The sequence below is a fragment of the Haemaphysalis longicornis genome, unplaced genomic scaffold (assembly GCF_048455015.1).
Source record: "Haemaphysalis longicornis isolate Haplotype H1 unplaced genomic scaffold, Haemaphysalis longicornis Haplotype H1 scaffold_2, whole genome shotgun sequence".
NCBI lineage: Eukaryota > Metazoa > Arthropoda > Arachnida > Ixodida > Ixodidae > Haemaphysalis > Haemaphysalis longicornis.
In genome coordinates this window covers 176,007,426-176,035,114 of record NW_027526295.1, presented here as the reverse complement: position 1 = coordinate 176,035,114, position 27,689 = coordinate 176,007,426, and the positions used below count along the sequence as shown (strand labels likewise).

The following is a 27,689-nucleotide window of genomic DNA, read 5'->3' as shown; positions in this document are numbered from 1 at the left end:
TAATACAGATATCGTTCACAAAATTCTTGCGAGAGCAAAATATGTGAACGGGCTGCACAGGACCACATGTGTTCCAGCGTAGGAGGCACAGGACACCATCAGGACACCTCGCTGCGATTTTGTGAGGGTGCGACATTTTTCTGTGCTCAAATCTTATTTGTAAGTGAATCAGTACTCTGTATAAAAAAGCTACACTTAGTGTCAACATTAATGCATCTTTTGGTGTTTGGAAGCTTCGGGTGCTAGTTTTTACCTCGAGTTGGCGAGAATGTGAGGGCGAGGTATTACACGCGAAAACACACTTTTGATCTGGTATTCCTGTCCGCCGATAGTTGTAGCCAAAGCGGCCAAGATGCAGCTCCGGTGAAAACCAATACCGAGGCAAAATCGCCTGCTTTACGTACCGCACAGGTTGCTCATGTGCTCGTTCCGAGGGTTGGTTCTCATATCTGCCTCAGAGCTTCTGCGGCACAAAATATGCTGTTTCACTCTATAGACAAAGTATTAATCATTTACGAATAGTTCACTGAACGGACAATCGAAAGAAATGAAAAAGAAATGAAAAAGAAATGACGGCGAATACTAATGCTTCTGCTTCTACTTTCCTGGGGATAACCGGGCCCTTTTTCGTGAGTCCGTCTGTGCGCGTTGATATTTTTGAATGAATACACACGCGCACCTGCTCGATGCGAGAATTATCTCGTATCAAAAGTAAGACGAAACAGCCGCGTCATCCAAAATCAGGGTTTATCCTTCCCTTCTTTTGTTCCCGGCATCATTCGAGCTCTCCTTTTCACCAAGTCATAAGGCTGCTTCCAGGGCACTCACACGAGTCTCTTCATTTCATATTTATACCTGCTACCCGCGCGTTCGTGGCGCATAAAAACGTGAACACTTGCGTCTCCAAAACTACACAAGTTCTGGCTTTGAGTCCATGTGCGTGCGCGTATATGAGGCATGAAAAAAAAAAAAGTAAAGGCCAGGGTCGAGCGCAAGCGAGAAAGACTGATACGATGCTATCCGGATACGGATATTCGCGTACAGAGCTATTCCGGGAGGAGGGATGTATAAGGAGTGCACGGGGTGCCGAAAGACAGAGGGAATAAAAACGCACGGCGGCGAAAGAGTATCGGCAGCTCCTGGTGCTCGTAATTGAATCAACCAGAGCCGCGGTGCCGCCGTCCGGCTCGATGCCCATGCCGGGTGAGGGCAGGACGCAGGGAGAGAGTGGGAACTTCTCCCGTCTTGATCGCAGCTGTTGGACGACGCGAGTTTCCGAAAGGCTGTTCCGTTGCCGCAGCCTGTCCTCGCCCTGCTACTACTGCTGCTGCAGGCAGGCAGACAGACAGACAGACTGCTCCCTACTTGTACAGCGAACAGCCTAATCAGCAGCAACGTGAGGCAGCGATATGTAACGCCGATGGACTCCCGCCGTCCGGCTGTCTGGTCTTCTTTTCTTTTTCCTCTTTTTTCGTCCAACCCGGCCTTCCTCGCCCTTTCGAGCTATATCCCTCGGATCTCTTCCCTTCCCGTTCGCCACATCCCCGTTCCGGGACGCAAGTGCGCGTGCGAGGCAGTGTGTATGAATGTGGGTGCTATCCTCCCGGGGGGCTCTATACAGACTCGGCCGTCAATGTTGAAGTTGGGGGAGCTGTTTGCACATATCGCTCCGTCTTCTCCTACGCCGTCGTTGTCTTCGATTTGTGTTGTTTGTCGTCTGCACTCTCGGTTGCCTGCTTTTCTGTGAGCTGCGTCTGCTCTTAATATAAAGAAATCGTAGAATAAATAAATAAATAAATAAACAAATAAATAAATAAATAAATAAATATAAAGAGAGAAAGAAAGAAAGAACGAAAGAAAGAAAGAAAGAAAGAAAGAAAGAAAGAAAGAAAGAAAGAAAGAAAGAAAGAAAGAAAGAAAGAAAGAAAGAAAGAAAGGAAGAACGAAAGAAAGAAAAATATTGATAGTGGGCCGTTCATCCTACGCCTTCTTAGTGTCGTCTGGGTACGGTGCTCTGCTTGCTCCGTTCGTCGCTCTAGTATGCCATCTGCAACCACCCAGAGGCGCGGCTTACGATGCTGAGAAACCCAGCTGGTTCTACGTTTACAGAACTTCGAATATTCGCCGATCGGCCCTCCACACTCCCGCATGGCAGTGCTCGGGCAGGTTCTCCTGCTCCATGGCTGAGGCGATTTAGTTTATTATGACCCTTTGTCCATTTTTCTCCGACTATTCATTCTTATTTGACCAGAATACCCTTACAACCTCTGGCAACAAGTCATCTTCGCGACCATACGACTACAAAATCAATTGGTAGAGTGAAGAAGAAAATCCAAATCTACTTAATCGCTCAAAGTGATCGTTGCTTTGTTAAATTAACTGCTGGGTGCTTGTTATGGTTGACATTGACATTGACATTGTTTTATTAAGTAGTGCAGCACAGTTTTCACAAAAACCGGGCTTTACAGAAGGAGGTCCCATTGGAAAAAAATCCGACAGGGGGACCTCCCTTTTCATAGCGCAAACAAAAATATCATTGGGGAGGCGGTATACGCAGCGGTAAAAATAGAACACAAAGGAACAAATTCATACAAACAGTTATTCATTGGTAGTAAATTCGAGTACGGCGCATGTGCGCAGTAGGTAGTTCAAAAAGTTATCATGTATATTTTTTCATGTTCCATAAGCACGAGGCACCATCTATACCTGACGGTGAGCGGCGAAAGAAGCAGGTGATCAGAGTTCGGAAAGTATTGCTTATCCTTCTTTTCCCTACTCGAATCCTTGTTTAAATCAGCTTACTCTCTTGCGTAGTTTTCATTATATATTTGCTGATATGCGTCTGCAACAACGATTCAACTGCTTTTTAACGGAGCACACAGCCTCCGACGCATGTCGCACCGTCTGGCTGCACTGTCAGTAAACTGCGCGCATGCGTAGTTCTTTCGGAGTGTTTGAGAGTGTGGCCTACTGTTAGGGGAAATGCTTGATAAAGATGCGACGCCGGTCATTTATGTTGCGGCGTCTTTTTATGCTCTGTCGCTACTGAGAATCCTATTATCTACTGCATTAGGGAGCCAAGGAAGCCAGGAGGCTGATTGCAGATAACATGATGCCCTCCAACGATCATCCTGCTCAGTGGCGACGCAGCGTGAAAAGGCGTCTCAATATAAGCGACCGGCGTCGTTTCTTGATCAATCATTTCCCATAAACGTAGGCCACACTCTCAAACTCTCTCGAAGCAGTGCGCATGCGCCGAGTTTACTGACTTTGCCGCCAGATGGTGCAGCATGCGTCGGAGGCTGTGTGCTCCGCTGTTCGCATTTCTTTTAATCCCCCCTGTACGATCATTGGAAGTCCCACAGTTCCACTCGGCATTTGGCATGCCTGTTTCTGGTGTGTATCGGCAACAGAAAATTTTTTTATCACATGTACTTTTCAACAGCTTACTTGCAAAGGAAAACCTTTCATTTTATTCTCTGTCCTAAAATTTTTCGTCTTGTTGTTTTACAGTTTGGATCGCAGGATGGTCATTGTAAGCATTCTTATCCGGTTAGGCTTTCGTCGGTAGTCAGTGCACATCTGGATGATAAAAATATGTTTTGCTGTTAGCTTAGGACAGTTTGGCTTATGCTTTATTGTATGTAGCGCAGACATTGGTCATATTCAATAGTTATTTAAATCACGTACCCCCATCAAGGTATGTCGCCTGTCCATCATTTGTGTTATTGCTGTTACATAATATACATAGGCTATGGAATTATCATTTGCGCGGCTAAAACACGTTGCATCAGCGGCATTATATCGACGCCTTTTACCGGCTGTTCCTCAAGGGTTGCAACGACTGCGACGTATTTTTTTTTCTTTTTGCACTAAGCCCCGCAAAAAACACAATACCTGCCCAATTCAGTACAAACGCAATGCGGGCTGTTTTCGTATTCGTTCTTAAAGTCTGGCCTCGCGGGAAAATCGCCCAAGGAGTCTCGTTGTTCCTTCTCTCGTTGTTTGTTTCCCTCTTACCAGATGCTTTCGTTTTATCTGCTCCGTCGTCGGGCTTTGACCGTTACCACCGAATTGGCGACCGTTTGCTCCGATGCAAGCCGTTGGATCAACAGGAAATGGAGAACCCGTCTGGGTGCCTACCTAACCCAGCGCCGGGGGCCAAAATCTCGTCTTATCGGTTGTTTCGGAAACGTCGCGCGGGACCGGGATCGGCTGCTCCCGCTTTCTCTTCGGCCTGCTCTCTCGTTCCTTTCTTTTACTTCCGTCGCTTCTTTCTCTCTTTCTTTCTTTTTCTCCTCTCTCTTCTTATTTCTTTCTTTCTTTCTTTTTTCTCTCTTCCTCCTTCTGCGTGTCTGTTTTCTGCGTTGAATTTGTGCATCGTACTTGGCCCATTTCCAGTAGACCTAGTTAGTATGAGTCCATGCATAGTGCCATATACTTCGTTTCAGGTCCTATTTACCGTCTTGGAAACGTTGCTCTTGTCACTAAGATTGACTGCATTGACATGCCACCGCTTGAGCCCGCTGAACTGGCTTTTCGTTCTCCAGATTTTCTCTGAGCACCCGCCGCGGTGGCTCAGTGGCTGAGGCGCTGTGCTGCTGAGTCCGAGGACGCTGGTTCGATTCCCAGCCGCGGCGGCCGCTTTTCTGATGGAGGCGAAAAGCGAAAACTCCCGTGCGTTCGAGATTTCGGCGTACTTTCAAGATCACCTGGTGGTCAAGATTTATCCGGAGCCCTAAACTTCGGCGCGCCTCATCGCCTGTGTAGCGTAGGTGCGTTCAACCCCACAATCGATCAATCAAATAAGTTTCAATACGCGTCGTTAGGACTACGCACGTCAAATAAAGACTGGAGAAAGCGGAGAACTTTTCAGGAATGCGATTTATTTCCGACATGCTATCTGCACTGCCACGCTATACGCCTTGTTTCTGCCACAGTAAGTGGGGGAGCTGGGGGGACCTTTTAAGAAAGCACAGCACCGATTTTGGTGCCTCACCTTCCTTAATCTACCGTCAGATTTGAAAACTCTATCGGGCTTGTGTTTCTAACGCTTCATGTATTATTGATCTGTAATGCAAAGATGAAGCAAACTTCGACACTCGCTTCCGGTAATTTTAGCCCGCATCCTCGTCTAGTTTCAGACCTACCAAGTGATGTGCCCGCGAATAACCAACTTTTGTGTAGGCGGGCAGTTCTGCAAATGAGGGCTTTTGACCGAGCGTCGAAGTTCCCGGAATTGGCTTTGTGGAAGCTCCAATTTGGGCGTCACCTGGCCCACTCACTCGACGAGTTTATTTTGCTGGTACAGCAGCTCAGTCCGCTGCAGTGACTGAAGATCTCAGAAGAATTGCGTGAGAATATCCAAGTATCGTTTCCACTGACTCGCGCTATTCAGTGCAGCGAATTCGCGGAGGATCTACCCACGATAAGTATGGTTCCTAAGAAGTTCGCGCGCAGCGGCACTTTCGCTTTTACTTTAAAGGGAGCCGCAACACTTCTTTCTGAATTTTTTTGCTAAATCTTAAATGCTTTCATAACGTAATCAACAAACACATTGAGTACTTAGAGGGGGGTAGAGGTAAAAATTGTTTTAAAAAATTCCCCCGCATTTCCCCGAGGGGGAGAAGGGCGAATGCACGGTTGTCGGCCCGCTTGCGGCGCTTGCGCTCGGCCCCCGCAGCCCACCGCCTCGCCGCCTTCTCTTCCATCTCTTCCATCGGGTTTGTAGTATCACGTGTACACCACGCAGTTATCAAGCCGCTATAACGCCGCTGAGTCGCCAACGCAACGCCGCTGACGACGTAGTTTGAATGCGTTAAAGATATAAGGAGCGTCACTAACACTGATATCAGCGTCGTGTCCGTGGCTTGGTCGGTAGAGCGTCGCGCTGCGGCCGCAAAGTCCTCGGATCGAAACCTGGCGCCGGGTGCTGTTTCTTTTTAAATATAGAGGAGCACTGCGGACGCCGACGCCGCCACCGCAGGCGGTGGATGGTTTGGGGTCGCTTATAAAGTGCATTACTTAAAAGGCACAAAGCAACGCAGAATGGGAAGGTGGAAAATTTTGCTGCGACGAGCAAATAAATCATGCAGTGCGGCTCTGTGCTGCTGATAACTACGGCTTCAACAATGGTTCCAGACGCGAAGTAAAGGGTGAAAGCGTTTATAGTAAGCGTTGCAGGTTTCATTTAGGTGGGTACCGCGTGGCGGGCTAACATCGATTGATTCGTAAAGCATGGTGTTAACGAATTCCTTCCGAAAAAACATGAGACATCCGATAAACAAAAAGTTTTAAACAATGGTGTAACCACGTGCAACAAATTAATCATCGCAAGGTAGCTACATATGTCTTCCTTATGCAGTGGTTGGAAAACTTAACAAAGGCCTTTGGCGCGCAGGGCTTTACAGATTGCGCTGGACCATCGTGACCTATAGACTTCCTGTCATATCAGCGGCTGACAACGCGCTTTGAAATGTGTATTTTTACATAACGTAGTCAGAGATACCGAGGCGTGAGCTCCATCACAGCACTCAAGGTGTTGTGCTAAATTATAATCTGAACCTTTCGTCCGTGTTCACGGCGGGCATCCGCAAGGGGTGTCGGCGTCCGTGGAAAGTTCAGTACGTGTGTACCTAGTGACCTTCCCTATAGCTTTTGTCCGGTCAGATTTTGTACATGATTCGTTGATTACATTTTGCCCCGCTCTACATGGGGCACATATGTGCCACCAGCCGGGCTGAAATGCATTGATTTGTGATTGTGGGGGTTTTAACGCGCCGACGCAACGCAGGCGATGAGGCGCGCCGTAGTGGAGGGCTCCGGATTAATTTTGACCGCCTGGGGATCTTTAACGTGCGCCGAAATCTCGTACACACGGGCGTTTTTGCTTTTCGCCTCCATCAGAAAAGCGGCCGCCGCGGCCGGGAATCGAACCCGCGACCTCGTGCTCAGCAGCGCAACGCCTTAGCCACTGAGCCACCGCGGCGGGTTGAAATGCATTGAGGTAAATATAAAAGATCTTAAATACAATTATATAAGCGGGAATCTGCTGCTTCTCACGTAGCCTACGCAACTAAGATATCGTAAATTTCAATTCATTAGGGGCACTGAGAACGCTCGGCTTTCATTCGTTTCATTTTACGTGGGGGTCCCTGTAAGTAGGTTTTATGGAGCAAAATTAAGCCAGCGCTCTTTGGTAAATTAGTTTTTTTTTCTTGAACTACAGATACGTCCCTGGATCGCACGAGTCGCCCTTATCCTCATTTTTCTAAAAACTAGAGAACATTTTTCCTCCTCCGTTTGTTCTTTTTTTAAAAAACAAAAGTTGCGCCAGAGCAGACAACAAGCAACTAGAACAAAAGCAGAGCAACTGTCGAACAAGTGTGTTTGCTTCCTCGGTAGACCCGCCGCGCCGAGTTCAACAAGAAACAATGTCTTGCCGTGGAGTCTCCGCCGTAGATAAAACGCTTCGACGACGGCGCTTCTTTGTCACCCGGCCGGGCTTCCTGTCTCCGACACTCCTTGCCTCCATCCCTCGCTTCCGTCGCTTTCAGCTTCCGATTCGGACCGGAGAAGCAGCAGCAGCGGCGGATCCAAATCCCGTCGCTTGGCGCTCTTTTTCTCGGCGAGCGGAGGATGAAGAGGAGATCAATATCCCCTCCTCTTCCGCCGCACAATTTAATTTCGCCGCTCGGTGTGCCTCCACTTTCGCCTCGGATAAAGCGGCCCAAATTGTGCGTGTGCGTGCGGGCACGACGCACGCCGGAGACGCACGCCTCCCCTTTTGTCAAGAAATATATACGGCCCGCCACCTACGATCCGACGCTAAACATCCCGCTCCGGGAATTGATTAACTCCACCCGCCGCACCCCTGCTGCCCTCCGCGCGCGCTGATGCGACGGCATTTGCGGAGCGCGTCTTTTCTGGACCATCCAGCCGCTCTCCCTTGTCCGTTTTCTTTACTCTCCCTCCACCCGTCTCTCTTTCTCTCTTAACGCTGATCCGAACGACTTGTGTGGCGCGCGTAGTCCCACATTTTACGTGGCCTCCTTCGCTGCGGTCAGATCGGTTGCGACCAGAGAAAGTTAGTTCGTGACTCACGTTACGGTGCCTGCTGAAACGGTCAGGGGAGCGAGGGGGGAATAGGCGCCCGCCACTTAACCTAAACCAAACCCAGTCGACTGTTTGCTCTGGGGTCTGCAGAGACAGCCAAGAATGCGGTCGCGACCGTGTGCGCTCTCCATGAACTCTGGCGCTCTCCGAAGCTGCCGCATGATTACTTTTTGCGATGGCTTTTGGTAGCACCGCCGTGGGCGACAAAGGCTTGGCAACAGCTGGGGACCAATAAGCGGATAAGTATCTTTGAAGCAGTGCCACGGCGTCATTTGTTGTCGTTCTGGGTGCTGCGCGTTTAAACGCAGACAACAAGTGGGTGTCCTGGCAATGCATAAAAGTACTCGCCACCGAAAAAATGAATAAAGCGAGAAAGGTTCCCCCAAAATGATGCACTATCCAAGCTACCCCAGTACACCCCTTCTGACGGAAATACGCTCGTCTCCACGTCTTCCGTGTCCTGCAACGTAAAAACGTTTTACCGGGAAGCTGCTTGGGACACTTTCGCCGGGATATTTTGTGTCCGCCGTTGTCATCAACACAGAAAAAGAAAGTGAAGGGCGCTCCACCCTCCAACTAAATGTTTCCACTCCTCCTTCCGTTAGGGAAGGTCGGATGAGTAGCACTGATGGACACAGGCCGCGTCCACGACATTCGGGTTTCTATATATACTCTCTCCGCTTCTTTATCCCTCCTCCCTCATTTGAAGGGCCAGTAAACTACGTTCAACCATAATTTCTCTTTAACAGGTTAGAGGTAGTGACGGTTGCGAACAGCACGATTACCGCCACTCTCTCTTATGACTTGCAAGTGCACGCGTCCGCAAATCCGTCCCCCAGCATCCGTTGGGTAGGGATCTGGTCACGCGGTATTTTTCCTCTAGAGGGGGCTGGTGGTGTTCTTCGTCTTATCAACAGAGGAGGATAACGCTTCTACGAAGTGGAATGAGCGCCACTATGATTTGTAGATTGAATTGTTGCGATTCTGCGGCGAGATTATAGCAGCGCCGCTTGGCTGTCATCCTATCAGACATCAACGTGCGCCTTTTTTTTTTTAATTTCGATCATCCTGCACTTTTTTTTTTGCTTATTAACACTATTAGTGCTCATTTTTGCATATTTGTGCTGCTATTTAATATCTATCGCCATCTATTTCGGCCATCTTATTACCATCCTATTTATTTCAATCTGCTGTCTTTCCTTTCTACGAACAGCGTATGGGTCAGTCATCCCATTCGGCAGCCATATAAGGCTTCTGTTCCGTGCAACCAGGCGAGCGTCAGAGTCCGTCGCACCTGTCATTCCTATCCCGAGATTCACTTGAACGTGACATACCTCGCAAAGAAACGGCAGTGAAAAAGAACGCACATCAATAGCGCTGACCCCCCCGCTTCTGGCGGCCGTCCATCCACATTCAATGAGAGCCTACTCCTTTTAGCGGATGAGCGCGGGCCCCGTTTTTTTTTTTCTTTTCCTTTCTGTTCTCTCCACCCCTTGCCGCCTAACCGAAGGGCTTCGCTATGAATGTCGCCCACTAACGCGGACGTCCGGCTTCAGCGGCACGAAGCTGTCGAGAAACCTCGGTAGCAGGGCCGTGGAATAGCTGCTGCTGTAGATATCGACCAAACGCTCAGGACTTCGGCCCTGAAGCGCCCTCACTGACAGGATGGCTGGATATAAGCACGCCGAACTAAACTATTGAAGCCCAATTTAGTCATGACTCTTGTAACTCAAGGAAATGCGTTTTATCGCGGAGGATGTATCTGACGTATAAAATTTATGAGAAAAATTAAGCTAAATTTGTTCTTACGTTGCGCTTAATTTGTGAATACCTGAACCACTGAAAATGCGGAACACAAGGCAGAGGCACTGAATTGTCTTTTTTTTTTTTTTGAGGGGGGGGGTCATTCATTGAAACTGAAATGATTTTTTTTTTTTTCCTCTGGGACATGGTACTTGACGCATGAGTCGCCCTGCAAGTGGCTTGCGATCGCATAATACGAGCGCGCAATAGCCTGTACTTATAAGCGCCAGTAACCACGTTTGAAAAGAATTCTTTTTATTTTTTTTCATACTAACTAACTTGCTCCGCGGCTGAAAGTCATACAGCAGAATATGCGGCCGGGGATTCGAATGTTGCATAACCTGCGGACAAAAACGAATGTCTCCTGTTGTTTGCGAAGCAAAATCGAGCTGGTACCCCAAATACCTCGCGCTGGGATGTATTTAAAACCCTCGATAAGGCTCACTTCTGGAGCAACTGCTATTCATTAGTATATTTCGTGGGCTTTACAGGTTACATTGACGATTCCTTCCAGCGAATAACTTTCTTCTCCTCCTCTCAAAGGCCTCTCTAGCTAAATTTAATGCACGGACTGATTAAAAGCCTAACGAACATATCCCACTGCGCGAGACACCGCGCAGGCGCCATTCAAAAATAAAGCGCTTCAGAAGCGTCGACGCAGCGACGACAAGACATGACGACACCGCTCTCTGCCAATATACTTCGGCGCTCCGCAGGTTTCCGTGCGGTTGCTAAGATGCAGGGCGTCTGTGGTTACCACGGGCGCTGTAGACAAAGAGCGTACTCCTCCGCCAGACCCCGTTTCTCCCCATGTTCGCGCCGCTGCAACACTGCGGTAAGCACTTCCGCCGATGCTTCGAGCACGCGTACGGGGCTGCTGATGGCTCGAACGGCGGCTCCGCAGAGAAGGATGAGGAGGATGCTGGCTGCGGTGGGCCAGCCGACCGAGGAGGCAGTGCTCGCTATCGTCAGATAATGAGTTTCCCAGAGGCTTTCGCAGCCGCAGAGGCCTGCTGCCGCTGCCGCCTCGGTGGATAAGGGCCGCCTCCCCTCCCCCCTCCCCCGCCAGGAACAAAACCAGAGAAACAACTGCTGGGGCCCGGGGTTCGCGGCGGCGGCGGCGGGGACGCCCCGGGGCCATATGAGCTAATACCCGCTTCTTCTTGCTCCTGGGCCAGCGCGGCCCCCTTAACGACATTATCGCGAGACGCTCAGAAGCTCTCGCGCGGCTGCCTCGGATACCGCGTTCGCGCGCGCGCGCGTTCTCGGAGGCTCCGCCACAGCAACCAAGACGAGGACGGCCGAATTTTCTGCTTGTTTTGTACGTTCCTTTACTTTTCTTTTCCCTCTCCCTCTCTCTTCATATCCGCGTCCATCGCCTTTTCATTAACATGTCTCTCGCACGCACCGAAGGCTGGGTGGGCTCCCTTTTCTTTTCCTGCCGAGGCTGTGGTCGCGCTCCCTCGCGAATGTGGCCGACAGCCGTAATCAGATACCGAGTATTTGTACATCTTAGGTAATACGCTAAGCTGCAATCTGAGAACCCTGTAGATGTTATTAGAGCATCGTAGACACCGATATTACCCACAGAAGATGACGTCTACGATGCTGTTCACGTGGAATTTTGTATTATTTTACCCGATCTCGCCAATATAGTTAAAGTTGCGTTTTATTTATTTTTATTTTTTTTTTCAGTTGTCCCAGTGGGAACTTTTCATGGTATGAAAATTTCGCATATGTGTTTTTATGTGGTTCTTAAGCTTTTCTTCGCGTGTTTTTTGGGCTCATCTCCAGGGCTCATTGGATGTGAGTGCCCACAGGATAAACTGGGTACTGGGTACACTGGTTGTAGTCGCCTCAGTCAGGCCGGCCAGGGACAGGGGTGTACAGTCGAGTGCGATTAGAAGCCTGGGGGAGCGCAACTCGTTTAAATAAAGCAGATGAAACACTAGCTTCGGTAGATCTTCCCTGCCAGTTTCATTATCGTCGGCGTAGAGAAAAGGCAACCAAATCTGTGCTTGATCACAACGAATGTAAAGCTCAAAATAGAAAGTGGGGTAAGTTGGTCGTGGGGGTCATTGTAATCGCATGGAACAATCAACAAGGAAGAGGCGAGTGCGAAATCTTGATTTTTATGGTTCATAAACGAACCGCTAGGTCCCTGGTTTGCTGGGCCGGTCGATACTAGCGTGATAACCTTCAAATCGTGCTCGACTTTACTTCATAGCCGTGTAGAAAAATTATTTCTTCCGTCCCTAAAGGAACATGTAAAATACGCGAATCTCGACGGTAAACACGCAATGCACAATGACAACTGAAGAAGCCTTCATCGCTTACGAGCGCGTGCCCGCATAACCGCCGGCTGTTCGGTCGAACGAATCACCATTGTCCTACCCATAGACCGGCGAACGAGAATCCAGGTCATCATGATCATCGTCGTCGTCATTATGTAAGCTCTTTAAGGTGGAAGTTTCTTAGCGTGTAGCACACACATCGCAGGTTCAAACGGGTTTTTTTTAGCCTTGATGCAAAAACAACGCGTGTGAAGCCTTGCCTTTCTATCTCCCGCCTCCCATCTTTTGGTCTTCCCCCCCCCCATCCGAAAAACATTCCTGGCTACGCCACTGGCCAGGGCAGGGTGCACGGTGTGCCTTGACAGAGCACATTCAGCTGTAGTGCTATCTTAAGGCAGTGCCAGAGTGAGGGCCGTTGGAGCAACTCTCGCCTTGAATACATATGTGCGGCTAGGGGAAGGGGCAGCAATCTTATGATGTTATGCTGTTGCTGCCATCGGTAGAGGGCTCTGTGCTTGCCGCAATAGCGACGCCTGCAGAAAGCTGAGAGTGGTGTGTGGAGGAGGTTGCAATTCGGGGATCGGGGATTGCGGGAAAGCCTTTTAAGATGCACCAGCGCCCGACTTGTTACCGCTGGGACGAGCGAGTGAGCCCTTTCATTCTCAAACGGCTTAGGGTGCGCAGGGGTAGAAATTATGTCGAATGTATGGTGAATGTTCTGGTCCAATTTGTCCGCCGGGTTTTAAAGCAAAGCTTTTTAGCTCTACCAGCCAACGGTTCTTTCGTGGCGTGCGGGACAAAAACTCCCAACGCGGGGGCGGTGGTGGCAGGGGGGGGGGGGAGGGGAGGGAGGGGGGCGGAGGATTTCACTCACGGGGCACCCTGTAGATGTCGCGGGGAATTTGCCCAGCGTTCCCCGCGCGGAAGTGCCTGATCGCCGGCGGTGGCGTCGGCGGTACGGCTTTGTCGTCTGCTTTAGCGACGGGTGTTTTGGGCCTGCTTTGGCGCAGCTTCGCGTTCATTGCGCGCTGCCTTCGCACAGCTTGATAAACTTGTTCGACATCACCTCCACGGTAACCCGCACCCGACGGAATTAAGTGGTCGTACGGCAGAGATGCGCTAAGGATTGGTTTGCAGGGCGGGAAAACAAAATGTATAAACCACATACAGACATCTGGCCGCTAGAGAAACGCTACCTTTTGTGCACTGCTTGCCACGAATGCGACTCCGTTTTCTAAATTGGTGAATACCAACTCGGTTGTGTCTTAAGAGGTATTACAAAATGCGAAAGTCGCAATTGGTTCTGATAAATAGCGATTATAAAAGTTCCCTCAGCTTTCTCGCAATTCTCAAACTTACTAAGCTAACTAGTTTAAATCGGTATAAGTGGGAATCACTAAGCTCACATGCCGAATTGTTTCGGTGTCTGCGCTTGTGTCGCGCGGTGGTGTAGCCCCAAGCTAGCACATCAGGATGGCTAGGTTCCGCTGTCTCATCCTTCGAATGACGCTCCCTTCCGTTTTCTTTCTCCCGACTCACGGCCGGGCTACAGTAGTGGCGTCCGCCGCTCTAGCCCGGCCGTGGCCGACGCTTCTTCCGCGTTCGGGACGCCGCCCCCGCGAATTATAGGTAACGGCTCGCAGAATCTCTGGTTTCACTCTTTGTAGAGAGACGTGTGGGGATTCAAGTGACGTCGCATGGACGTCATTTGTGGGTGTCATTTAAAGCTTTGCTTTCCAAACTCGTTCACAGCGTGGATTGAAGCCAATTTTTTTGTTGTTGTTGTTCAAGTTGTCTAGGAGAATGCGACGGCGGTCATCTTGCGAATCAGTTGAGACTATCGGGAGGGTGAAGGTGAGTGCTAGAATGCTGGACTTAAACGGAGAGTTCTGAGCGTGATAGGGAATTGCAGGTGCCATAGCTTGTAGTTCCACGTCCCTGATTCCACGTAAGTCTTGTGTGTATCATTACTGCGGGAGGTGGTATCGGTTGAGGGCAGCTATGGTTCAAAAACCTCCGTCGACCCTCACATCCGCGTTGTGTACCGGTTTGTTTAAGAGGGGATTTTGCAACATGCAAGGTTTATAATAAGGAACACTACCTTCTGCTGCAGTGTCTAGTTGTTTCTTATAGGATCCATTCCAATGCGATGGTGACACTGACTGAGGTGTTCTCTATCTGTGTCCGTCAGATATGGCCCCTCTGCTAGGTTAAGGTACGGTTCGATGTGGGCAAAGTAGTTAATCAAGCTTAGGATTTTTATTTCTCCATCTGGAATTCGGAGACGTCGAAGTTTGTTGGTTACGTGAACGGTAATGAGTTTGCCAGTGTGGTGTGTGCCGGTTCTGAAAACTGCCGCACTGCTGCTGCTGAGAGGGAGACCAAGAGCGACTGTAGTGGCCTTCCTCGTCAGGGCTTTCTAACACAATTTCTCTTTTCTGGAAAGGACCTGTTGGGAGGGGGGGTCAGTGATGTTCCGTGCGGGGATTTTCTCTTTTTCGGGGAATGTTCTGCTGTAATTTTGGCCAAACAGGAAAAAGTGAATCTTTAATAGATTCACAGAATATTAGGAGTATTGGAGCAAAAAGAAAAAATAATGTCAGTATACCCGACTTCGTATCCTTAATTACTGTTTTTGTTTAAGAGTTCCTTACGCTTCGTCGGATAAGAGTTCCTTACGCTTCGTCAGAAAAACTGGAATTTTTCTTCCCAGCGCGGAACATCACTCAGGGTGATACCGTAATCGCGAGCTCAGGAAGGAATCCCTCAAGGTCAGAAGGTTCGGTTTCTTAAGCATTGTGAAATGATCGGTGATGCGTTTAAGCATATGAAATAGTAGTAAGATCGCTGTCGTTGAGGTTGATTTACCGTTGCTCCGCAGGCGTAGTTCGAGTAAGCGAACTTCAGTGTCCTAACAAAAAACGGGTCCCAATTATTGGGATATAAGAGTTTCTTTAACTTCATAAAATGCGCCTTAGCTGCTCTTTAATATGATCTAGGGTTCTTCTTATCCCGAGCATAGCTTCGGTGGAGCCGTGCGCACGCGGTTAAAAACCGTCAAAATGCCGCTGGAACGATATATCATTCTTGAGTCGCGTGCGCACAAAGCGACCGCGTGCCCCAGCGAAGCGGCTGGCTATTCGAGAAGCACTTCACTGGCGACTCGTTCGAGACCTCTCTTCGAGCGTTTTCCCTATCCGTTAATCACAGTGTCGTTCTAGTACCGAAGCAAGAATGTCTGGCATTAAGTTGTGATCAACCGCAGTTGTAGCTACTTTCACTTTCATTTCTGATTTGCCCCTGCGGTTAACGTGAAGGGGAGGAAAGGGGGCGTGAAGCAGGTCTAGAAAGAAAAGGTGAAAGGCTGCATTATCTTTCTGCTGCCTATTCGAAACACATAATAACGCCTTTTACACGCTTACTTCGATTGTTCTATATACTCGAATCTCACCATGGAGCGCGCACGGAACCACGGTAACAGGAAAGCAATACTAAAGTACGCGCGGCTAAGCTTAAAATGTGCTGTGAACGGCGGTGTACGCTGGCCACCATCTAGGAGGATATTTTGACGGTCGGTAGCGTGCCATACGCCTGTTTTCGCATTTTGTTTGTTTGTTTAACATCTCTCCCCCCTAATCCATGTTTCAGTAGTCTGGCTACTGCCTTTCTAGGCTGATATCACACGTGCGTTCGAATACGTTATAACTCCTGTCATTAGCGTAAGAAGCTGTACACACACAACACGAACTCATACCCGGATCCGTCATAAAGTTGCGGGTTCGTCCCCCCCCCCACCCCCCCCCCGTCTACCTTCCTTTGTTCTAACAAACAGCGGTATCAACGTGTCGAAGGCTCAAGAATGTTTCAACCCTTTCGGTTATTCGCCACCTGGCAAACCGGCGGCCGCGCCAGCGGGCCGGGCGCAGGGCCGTTGGGAAAAAGAGCGCGTGTGCGCTTCCCTTCTTTCCTCAACATAGGGGGAACAGGAGAGAGGCAACCGGCGCCTGTATTCGACAAAGATTGCTTCTGCTGCTGGGCCAGCGGCCCGAGAGGGAAGGGACGTCGCGGGAGCGAAGGAGAAGGGGAAGACGCGGGAGGGTGGTCGCGCGCGGGGTGCCGATGCCACTGCGCCTGGCGGTCGGGTGGCGAGTTAAAACAGAGAATTCGGCCCGGAACGCACATCACACGCGGCCGCGCCGCGGTCGTCGCGTGCTCTGGTCTTGTCGTGCGTCAAGGACGGGCGACCGCTGCCCACCCGCTAGATGCCCGCCAGCGGCTACTTTTCAATTTCGGGTGGCTCCCTTTCCACGGTGGCCACTTTCCCGCCCGAAATGTCGACGAACTTTTTTCCTCCGTGCGTGTACTCTTCGCTGCGATCTTCGCCTCGGTGACGTTTCTTTCTTTTTTTTACTTCCACACATCTCGCTCCACTCATTTTGTTTGTTCTGTGCTTTAACCAGTCCGTCCATTTTTTCCCCCTTCAAGCTGGTGTGGCCATCTCAAACTGTTGGTTTCCATTGTTCCCTTCCTGGGCCGACTGGAAGTGGTGCCGGCGTCCGGCAGCCGAAACTCCGATGGCGAAAGGCAGGTGCGTCGAACACGTCGCGCGGGCGTGTCGCCGACGTCTCAAGTTGCAATCACCGCCGACTGTGCGGCACCGTGCTGCCGGCCCGGGAGAAGTTGGAATAGGCTCCTCGAGGAGGACGACGACGGAGCGGCGTAGCGCTCCTTCGCCGCTGGAACTCCTCGGCCGGATACGTGACACCAAGCCTCGCTAAAAAATACCGACTGGGCTGACAGTTCCCTACGGTACTCTCGCCAGGACTACCATCTTTCTTTTTTCTTCCTCTGCCTTCTTCGCCCTCACTCTCGTTTTCCACGTACGTGCAGGACAACAACGGCCGTCCTTTTATACACCGCGTGGTCGTCCGGTGGCTCCGTGTGTGTGTGCGTGTGTGTTTGTCGGTGTGGACGTGTGTGTAGCTGCGAAGTTGACGGTTAGCAGAAATTTCGGCTTTCTCTTCCTCATCTTTTCACAGACAAATCTCGCTGTTTTATTCTTGGCTTTTTACTTGCGGGTGGGAGATCTGTTTCGGCGGCATTGCTTTCACGGAGACGCGAGAGCCCGTACCCATTAAGGGGCAGGCCGTTCGCGCAGCTCGAGCCGCTATTTTGTATTTTTTTTTGTTTCACTTGAAAGAAACCAAAAATACGTGACACCCTCCCTCTCACTGCTCGCGTGACTTCAAAGTGTGTTTCATTTTTTTCTAAAGCTTCGAGGAAAAGGCGGTGGCGCAGGCGCAAGTTGCCGCAAACCGCACGCAGTTTTACAAACTCGTGGAAAAATACCGTCGGCTATGCAAATGCATATTTCGGCTGTCTGTCGCTTTAAAAGCTGAAACGAAAGTATGAGCACAGAAAGAAGGCTAGAAGTAGGACTAAGCGAGAATGAACTTCTAGACGGAACCGAGCGGTTTGCTCAATGCTCGGCGTGCGGTGGTGACGCCCCTTTGTAGGACGTCGAAGCGAGCGATGTTGTCGGCCACCGCAATGCCGATTGCAGGGCCGGCGAGCCGAACTCGTGGCCGAGACCGCTGCACGAAAATGCCGTTCGTGGAACTCGGTGCGTGCTGCTGCCTCGACTCCGGATGAACCTCGACACGGAATTGACGTGATTCCCGCATCTGCTACCACCCGCATTCGCTTAATCCTGGTTGTTCCCCTCGCGCTCACCCGAGTGTGTGTTGTGTCAGAAGAAACTGGCGTCGCTGTTGCAGCTCCGTACTATTATCCGTGCCGTGCTGGTCGTCTCCGCATCCATTTCGCTCCCGGAGGTTCTCCAGGAAAAGTGTGCGCCGGTGTGTGTATATTTGTGATCGGCTCTAGGAAGCCCAGGAGGAGGAGGAGGAGAAGGAGGAAGAGGCTGCGTCTGGTGTTCGCGCCAGGGCGTCATGTATTTCCTCTACGGCATGATGAAGCACTGGCAGCTTGTCGGACACCATCATCACCATCACCACAGGCACAGGCAGCACAGAGTAAGACGATTGCGTTAAGTCTTTTGTTGATAATCGCTATGCACGTCGGCGAAGTATTGCGGATACGGTTCTTGATCGTACGTTTTGATTATACGTGTCGTACTCTGGAGACAAGCCCGCAGATTATACTTTCAGCGTGACTTGCGTTGTTTTACGCGCGTTTACACGAAATGATCTATGTCAGGATAGAGAAGGAAGAGTGGACGCGAAGTTTGTCACTGTCTGGGAAAGCGTCTTGAAATTTCTTATCGGTTGTGCTGATACACAGCGAAGCAAGTTCTGCTCACAGTTACCAGAAAAAAAGAAGAAAAGAAAGAAAAGGAAGCCTACAAGACGATGCTCCGTACCTGTAAGCGGTTTGAGGCAGCATAAAAATATAAAGGAAATCTCTCTGAAGGTGATTCAAGGGATGCGAAGCATATGTTTATCGAGTGGCGTCTATACTGTGTTGCTCTGTTACTAGCGATTGTTACTCTGGTTTGGTAAAACGACTATGCGGAGTTCAAGTAGTGCGTTCCATTTCTTGATTTTGACCTTACGTTAGAGCATCCACACACGAAGGAAATGCATAGCAAGTATAAGACGTCAAACGGGGTAACGTTGCTATGATGCTGAAAATACCGGGCAGTGTGAGGTAGTCATTGGCGATAGAAGAGGGGCTCATTGACTGTACGGCTCATGCGGGCAGCACGGGCGTGCAGCTCGAACTATCTTTTTTCTGTGAACTTAAACCTCAATTGCGAGAACATGATGGTGATAGGCGGTCAAAAACCACACTAACGCAGTTACTAAATGCCACACTAGCACGTGGACAACTTGTGTCTACCTCTTGCATTACATAACTTAGAGCTTGAAATGGGGCTAGTTGGTTTTTTACTCGGAACATTGCTGGCGCTAGGCGGGACAAGGACAAGGATCTACACACACAAATGGAGCGCATGACACGATCTGCAGACACGATCACCCGCAAGATATGGGAAGCCTACGCCATCCGAAAAGAAAAAGAGGGTATCAGTTCGCCATCGATTGCACTGTCGACAACTGAAATGGAACTACTTGACAGTTCGTAGGCAAGCGCATTACGCTTGACAAATATTGTATACATTTTCAGCGAGATTGATTAACTCTTCCTGTCACGTCATCTTATTTTTTTTCCTTTATAAGTTGTGTTTGTTGTGATTAATAAATCAGTTGGTAGTTTGCGCGCCATTTGTGTGTGTAGATCCTCTTCCTTGTCCCGCCTAGCGCCAGCAATGTTCCGAGTACATAACTGACTTGAAAAAGAGGTCGAACAGCTGCAAAGTGTAAACGCCGGAGGTGTGTGTTTCCGTGGGGAAAAGGAAATGAAATGTGCTTGCACCTTGTTTTCTAAAAAACAAAAAAAAAAAAAAACAAATCCGCGTGGTGGCGAAACACGAACAATTCCTGGTCTTCTTTACTGCCTTCCACCGCCCAATGAGCTGAAAACTAAAACGTTCATTTTTCTTTCGACATCCCTTTCTTTGTCTGACCTTTGACGTCGCCAGACGCGTCATCACCAAGAACTTAGCGAGCCCCGTGGTGGCTCGTGTAATCGACTGTTTTTCAGGACGCAGTGAAGGGACAGGTTTGAATTTTTCAGTAAGGTCAGACCAGGAGAAATAGGGATGATAGGCATAGCGCAGAAAGCTTTTACCGCTGGGATTTTTTCCCTTTGGAAGAAACCGAAGACCCATCCTGCGACTCGGCGGCCACTACGTACTTCGTCTTTGAAGAAAGGCAGCGCAAAGTATGCAAAATATGCAGAAAGGCACCCGGGGCAGGTGCTGTCCCGCTTTTCCACCACTCGTCGCGTCTGCAGTTTTTGCTGTTTTTTTCCTGCCTCGGCACATGCTTTACTTTCACATATGCAAATTTACTGATTAGCCCGACTCGCTAATTCTGCTTACGCACCCGTTATGCACAAGGTGGGCTGTTTTCGAAAACCCTTGCCCCTCTACTAACAGAGCACTAAATTACTCGTTTGTGTTTATAATCGCATAACCTTTCGTTGTATTTAACATTACAGAAAAAGAAACGACGCCGGTTGTCAAACGGTATGGACGCGTATTTACACACACGCGCGCGTAGGCGATAACTATCTCAAAATGCGCGCAGTTAATCAGAACCTTAGTCTGGTAAATCTCCTTTTTTAACAAAATGCTGACTTACAGCCCTGAATCACTGACTACAAACAAATTGCCAACCAAGCAATCGCACTGGTAGTTGGTATCTAAGCAGTCCAATCAGCTTTCTTCTTTCTTATGCTACGACTAAGTAAGGATAATCTGTCGCTGGCGCTAAACATGTCACGTTCAAATTGTACCGAAGTGATACAGTGATGTGATTGATGGATTCCAGGGGTTCCATAGCCAGCCTGTTGCGTGATTAACTACTAACGACTTTGATTTCACGAGAGAGAGAAGGGGGATGAAACTGGAGCGACCGGCAAACCGTCTCTACTTGAGTGGCGGCTTGTGCGAATACTGGTTTATTGATTCGAATCGCCTTCGAAGGGAAGAGTAACTTACCGGGAACAATTTCTTCGAGATACATTTGCAACCACAAAAACGCTATAATTGAAGTTCACAAGCTCTTCAAGTTCTGTACAGGTTCACTAGCCGTATCGCAAGGTTTGTGCGCGTTGTTAAACAAAAAAAAATTGCATCTCTGCAATCCTTACTGAGTTTTCATACAAATAAAAAGCGACTTCATGCTAGGCAAAGAGGTCTATATTAGATTTGCACTTTAAGTTGCACTGGCCCGGCGCTGTCTGCAAGCGATGGGGCCGGGAGGCTGTCACTGGCCGTCTCCGTCATCAGCCCACGAGGCGACAAAGGCGCTCATCGATTCTTGCGGACGACAAACTTGTACAAAAGACGAAAGCACCCTAGTGACAGTCACTGAACTCGAAGAACATCTAGTGCCATACAACGCTGGGTACTCCTTCGCTCTGTTCTTACCTTTCACCCAACTTTTTTACTGCCTTTCCGTGTTAGCCCATTTCACTTCCCCACCTGCAGGATAGAACACTAGGTCATAGCCTGGACAACATTCTACATTTTTATTTCCTCCCTTATTTGCCTACGGCATTTGTGTCTGTGCGTGCGTGCGTGCGTGCGTGTGCGTGTGCGTGCGTGCGTGTGCGTGTGCGTGTGCGTGCGTGCGTGTGCGTGTGTGTGTGTGTGCGTGTGTGTGTGTGTGTGTGCGTGTGCGTGTGCGTGCGTGTGCGTGTGTGTGTGTGTGTGTGTGTGTGTGTGTGTGTGTGTGTGTGTGTGTGTGTGTGTGTGTGTGTGTGTGTGTGTGTGTGTGTGTGTGTGTGTGTGTGTGTGTGTGTGTCCGCATAATCTATCTAATCCGGTTTCAGAAGGCTCTCGTAAACACCAATGCACTCAAAAAATAATCCCAAACTTTCCGTCTTCCAAAGGCTTCAGAGCGCATAACCATAGCCCACCGCGTCCCTCAATCACGCGCAGTATACCAGGACTTACAAAGTAGTCATGCACTTCAGCGTGCCACTCATTGTCTATAAGCTCCTACGGTTTCATCTATAGCTTGGCGACGCCTTGCAAACGCAGTCTATATCGCCCGCATCCACGCCGAAAGCAATGTTAGCCCTTCCTCCATCGCTGCTACCCGAAAATGGGCTCATCGGTGTAGCTGCCCTTCGCTTGCATGGCGGATGAGGTGGAGCGCGTGCGCGCGTGCTTGCTAGTGTACGTCTTCGCGCGCGAGAGGCTGCACCTTTGCTGCTTATATTTACATGCACGCAAGCAGCATTCCCTCGTGGCAGTCGTGAACCGTAGCTGGATCCCAAAGGCACCAAAGATCGTGGCCGGCAGTATTCCTGTGCGACGTCTTCTTGCGCGCACGGCTTGGGGAATTAAATCCTGTTATTTCACGTTCTTTCCACGTCATAACCAATGTGTATTCACAGAACTAGTTCTCTAACTGGTTAAATGAAACTTTTTGATGACTGAATTATTCCAGTCGGAACTGAACAGGAACGAAATGCAGCTCCCATACCCGGACCAAAGCGAACCGGCAGTTCTGTCGGTTCGATGCCCGGGCGCATGCAGACTGTCAGAACATTATTATTTCCTGTTAATTTTTGCATGCGCGCCTCAAAACAAAAAAAAATACAGACTGAGGCAACTAGACCATATGTAAAAAACTGGTACCTCACCACAAAGGGCAGGCACCGAACATCTTACCATGAAAATGGCCGCGTATCTCCCCCTTTCGTTGCAAATGTCGACGAAAGACTACAGTCGACTGGTGCCCATGGAATGTAAATGCCTCCCTTCCCTTTCCCGCTCACCTGTCATGCTGTTCCTCTCCCGTCTCGTTCCTCCCAAGATAGCACGGTAGAGGTTTGCTCAAGTCAATAAAAATTTACCGCATTCCACTGTTCCAAGTCGGTGATGATGATGATGATGATTGCTATTGGTTTCCCCTTTGAAGCGGGGTGATGACATGTCATCTTACCAAAAAGGACTAATATAACCATGTCTTACACCCTTGGTTTAATACTAGCGCTGCTTAGGGCAGGCACTAAAGCTTATTATGCACGAAATACTTTTTTTCCCCTGTTACAGGTGGTAACTGTCCTAGGCAATATTCCCCTCTCTGCTTTTCGTCCACCAGCATTCTAATCTTCTTTTCGTCCCCTCGACAGCCTTGAAGTTAACTTCCCCTGTGATACCCTTAAATCCTAGGGCTTCTGGAAGCCCAATATTCCCTTCGTGTAGATTTGGATGGATACCCTCACATTCTAACGCCATGTGCCGCATAGTTTCTGTTTCTTTTCCGCAGACCACGCATACCCCATCATTTTGTGAATACTTCCCCACAAAACTCTTAGTTCGCAGGCAACCTGCTCTAGCCTCAAAAAGCAAAGCACTGCCCTGGAAATGATCGTAGAAATTTTCCTTTCTGATGTTCGCTTTCTCAGCCCTGTACATCTCTAACGACGTTTTAGCTTTCATTTTTTCCCTCCATTTATTCGTTTCAATCTGCCTTGCCTCTTTTTTTGTTACCTTGGCTGTTTTGGATTCTCCACTGTTCTTTCCGTATTTCATCGTTAGCCTTCTAGTCTTCCTTAGCCACTGCGTGTCCACGCTTTTCAAGTATAGGTACCTAAACACCTTAGCTGCCCACCTTCGTTGATCCATTGCCCTCAACCTCATATCAAAGCATATTTTACTCTGAGCTTCTCTAACTTCAAACGACGCCCAGCCCATATCTCCCTGAACTGCTGAACTGATGCCAGCGCTGCCGTACGGCAGAGACGCGCGTGAATTTAGGCACCATACTACGACGTTAATATAACCATGTTGCCCCACCCCACGAGCGTTATCTATTGGGACCTTTCGTTGCTGTTGCCCATTGATTTTTAAATGCCGCCATATAGCGCAGGCAACATCAGGCGACGGTTTTCTGCAGTTGATGGAGTACAGTAGAATATCGATAAACGGAAATCGCTTAAACGGAATTGCCGCTTAAACGGAACAGTAACCTGTAAGGTGGTTGATTTTGTATTCAGATAACCTAAAAAAACTCTCGGTAATCGGAACTAAAATTTCCACGTCACCGTGTAAACGGAACCAAAAATGGAACTTGTGAAACCAATTGACATGAGAATCAGCTTTTTACAGTTCCGGCTGTTTCGTTTTTTTTTGTTTGTTTTTTTTTTCCTTCCTCCGTGCATTTTTTAAGCCTCGTTGGCCTAGTAAAAGCCTCGTTTTATTAGGGGTCAGCCTTGTTACCGCAACGAATGCACCATCGCAGTTCTTGTTCCGGTTGTTCGGTCTCGATTCAAGACGTCGCGGTTACAGCGCTCAGCTCCTGTCGCCTTGTTCGTGCCATCGTGGTGCTATTCGCGCTTCATAACCGCGTTGCCGCCTTCTGAATTCGGTGGTTCGTAAGCACTCGGGAAGTTGAGGCCTCGAGCCTCGGTGAAGATGCAGTTGCAAGGACCCAAACAAAAATAATTGATTCATTTTGTAGTGGCATAGCGACTCACTCTCGCCAAATCAACTTTGTGAATGCTGTGCCTAAACCTCTTGTAGTTTTCTTGCCGTCTGAAAAAACCTATCAGCTACATTCACCTTCTAGTGCTTAGAGTTGCATGAAATGGTATTAAGAGTGTGTACGCACATAAATTGCACTTTCACACATCTGCCTCAGTACATGGAACTCCTGTTAAACGAAACTAATTTTTTCGGTCTCCTAAAGTTCCGTTTATCGAGAATCTACTGTATTTCATTTGGTTTCGCAAAAAACAAGCATCCGTGAATTTTTTAATATAGGAACATTGCAAATATCACTCATGTATTGATTTCCTGCCTTATATTTGCGTAATGTCTTGTTCTTGTTCAAGAAAGTTGACAAGTATGAACATTAACAGCGTACTTAGACGTTTAGATTTGGCTGTTTTACTTTGGGCGGCTGGCTGAATCGAGTCACAGACAGGCAGACAGACAGGCATACAGACAGGCCAAAATGCCAAAATTTTTGCGTTTAAGTAGCCCAAGAAAGACTATCGTCTTTAATAAAGGATGAATGCGTAAAATTTAACGAACCATCGACAAAGAAAGAAAGGACAAGGGTTTGGGGAGGACAAGAGGCGGGCATATTAAGTTGGCACGAAATCCTACCGCGCAGATAGTATTTGCTCTGTCAGGCGTAGAAAGGGATCCGTTATTGTGTGTACTTACGGAAACAGGGCCATCCTGCTTCCTCAAGTGTCATCTGCGTAGTCAGCACACGTTTCAACCTTTCTCCTGGCACAATTGGATTCTGCTAATGGTTTCGTCGATGTGCTGAGCCATTAACTTCGACTCTGCTTATGCGCTTGGCTCCCGTTCAGTCACGCTTGAAGGGAGGGAAAAAACGTGTTTGACTTCTTTGAATATCGACGTTAACTGGCTGTCACTGGCTTTTATATGAGAAACTTCTTCATGGACAGTAAATGCAGCAAGATAAAAGTTGGCATAGTTTTCTTTTTCACCAGGTGTAGGAGGAGGGGGGAGCCAGATGAGCCGTTCTATATAAAGATATTAAGGCCCTGAGGCGTTTTATTAAATACCTGTGCAAACCTACATGCATCCCTGCGGAGATCCTAGACAGTCGGCTTTACTACTGTACACAATTACTTCAACCGAATTAGTTCAGCCGAACTCGGAAGATGTGAGAGTTTTTCAGATGAATGTACACATGCGACCATGAATGTATGAATATGAATGTATTCATATGAATGTATGATTATGTCAATGTATGAATAGGGTGTAGAAAACCTAGGAGGCTGAGATAAAAATTTAATAAATTGCTTCCTTTAAAGATTTGCCTATTTTTGCGATAAAATACCTTATGCTTATTCCCCAATCGCATTTCACTGACTTTGCTGTCATGTTGTAATTATATATTTTTGGATGAGTCTGCACATTTGTGTACTCCCGCTTGTTCTGGGGCTTGTTCACGAAATTCGCTCCCCGTTTTTTCGGTTTCTTTGCAATGGTTATTTCCTGTTTCCTCGGCCGCATCTCGCTACCCTGAACTCTATTTTAGAGCTTACTCTAGCGCATGTTTCTGCAATCGACCACGAACGGTCCTCAGCCGTTTCCAACAGAGGTGCTCTTTCGTCAACGCTGGCTAATACGGGGGCGTGCGATCATAGCCATAAAACCCTAGGAGTACTTTCGTCCAACAATTTGCGAGGATTTTCCATGCCAGGCAATGTTCCAGAAAAACAGCGCAAATGCCGGTTTTGTCGTTACTTGGCGCTTGCTGAAAAACCGATTCCATTTCAAGCCTATACTCGGTTACAACTCAAGAACGGCACCACCTCATGTGGTGTATCACTCCGCCAAAGCGCAGGACCCGTGACGTCAGTGCGCGCGCGTTTTGAAAGGGGTTTGCTATGAATGCGTGATATCGTCTGCCTTGTCTCACGCAGTTTGTTTGTCGTCACTGGAGTCGTTTATAAGCATATTAAGTCCAAAGAATCACGGGAATGGCTCACACCATGTTCAAAATATTCCCAGTAACGCCCTACTTGCGCCTCGCGGAGAAACATCCGGCTACTTCTGGAAACAGCGGCGACTTCTGGAGCCTTTCTTAAGTTGTCACTGAGTATAGGAACACTCCTCCACGCGCCGCATGCATTCAGGCAACGGCCAGTTACCTTCTCGCGTAACCTTCGTTCGCCTTGGGGCTTTCTTCGCCTGCGGTTCGTGCACCGTTGCATCGCCCACTCCCACGCCGCTTACAACCGTGTGCCCAAGCAACCGCTACCGTTCTGCACCTCTTGCTTCGTTTCGGATGCGCCTTTAATTAACCTCTGGTCGGACAACTCTCTTAAACCTAACCCCAAAGCGCCTCCAACATTTCTTTGTCCCTGAAACTATTTCTCGTTAACTCCGGTAAGCCTCGATCTTTACGGCGTAGGGACACACTTATAAGGTTCACTGGTTCACTGCGAGGTGACTTCCTTAAAGTGCGGAACATATTTTTCTGGCCCTTTGTATATCAATCAACTCGTGCTCCCATTTCTCTTCCTCTTCTCCCGCCCTCTCTTTTATCCCCTGAAACCCACTCCTCCAGTGCAGGGTAGCAAACCGGACCCTACACCTGGTTAACCTCCCGGCCTTTCCGTCTTTTCTTCTTCCTTCCTTCCTTCCTTCGTGCCGCTCTTTCTTGGCGCCATTACATTCGTTTGACTGCCTTACGCGCAATATATACCGCAATATATACCCCAATATACCGCAATATCTGTGCGCAATATATACCGCTTTTACGCGATGGCGGAGTTCTTATTTAGTTCTTAACACCACACTGCACTGCAGCTGTCACTGCTTTGAGGAAACGGTAATGACGAGTTGTGCCCTGAGGATTGGAAGCCCCGTCGTCGTCCTGCAATGGATGGTAATAGTAAGGCCGAAGCCTAATACGGCGTTCGGCGTGCCTGGTATGGTTTCAGAATCCTCTCAAATGAGACTTCAACGTGTTCACCCATAACTCTCAAATAATCTATCAAAGGGATCGAGCAGTTACGATGACAGCTGTCGTCCGAAGCCCGCGGTTGATTCATCAATTCCCATTTGTCGGCGACGTCAAGCGCACTCATCACCATCAAAGGAACACATTGTATCTCGCGTTTCACTTCAAATTTGTGTGCAATGGACCATGTAGCGTCTACCTCAGTGCCAACTGAGAAGCGTCGATGGCCATGGAAATATGCCTCGGGAGTAGAAGTAACATCAGAAAAGTGCACTTAACGCGGTGGCTCAGTGGTTAAGGCGTTGCGCTGCTGAGCCCAAGCTCGCGGGTTCGATTCCCGGCCATGGCGGCCGCTTTTCTGATGGAGGCTAAAAGCAAAAACGCCCGTGTGTTCTATATTTCGGCGCGCGTTAAAGATCCCCAG

General features: G+C 48.9%; 1 protein-coding gene across 5 annotated transcripts in view; it reads left to right on the top strand.

Annotated features, from left to right (window-relative positions):
• Cask (peripheral plasma membrane protein CASK) overlaps positions 1-27,689 on the top strand; it is a 708,589-nt gene that overhangs the window by 442,393 nt on the left and 238,507 nt on the right. The gene's annotated exons all lie outside the window — the stretch shown is intronic.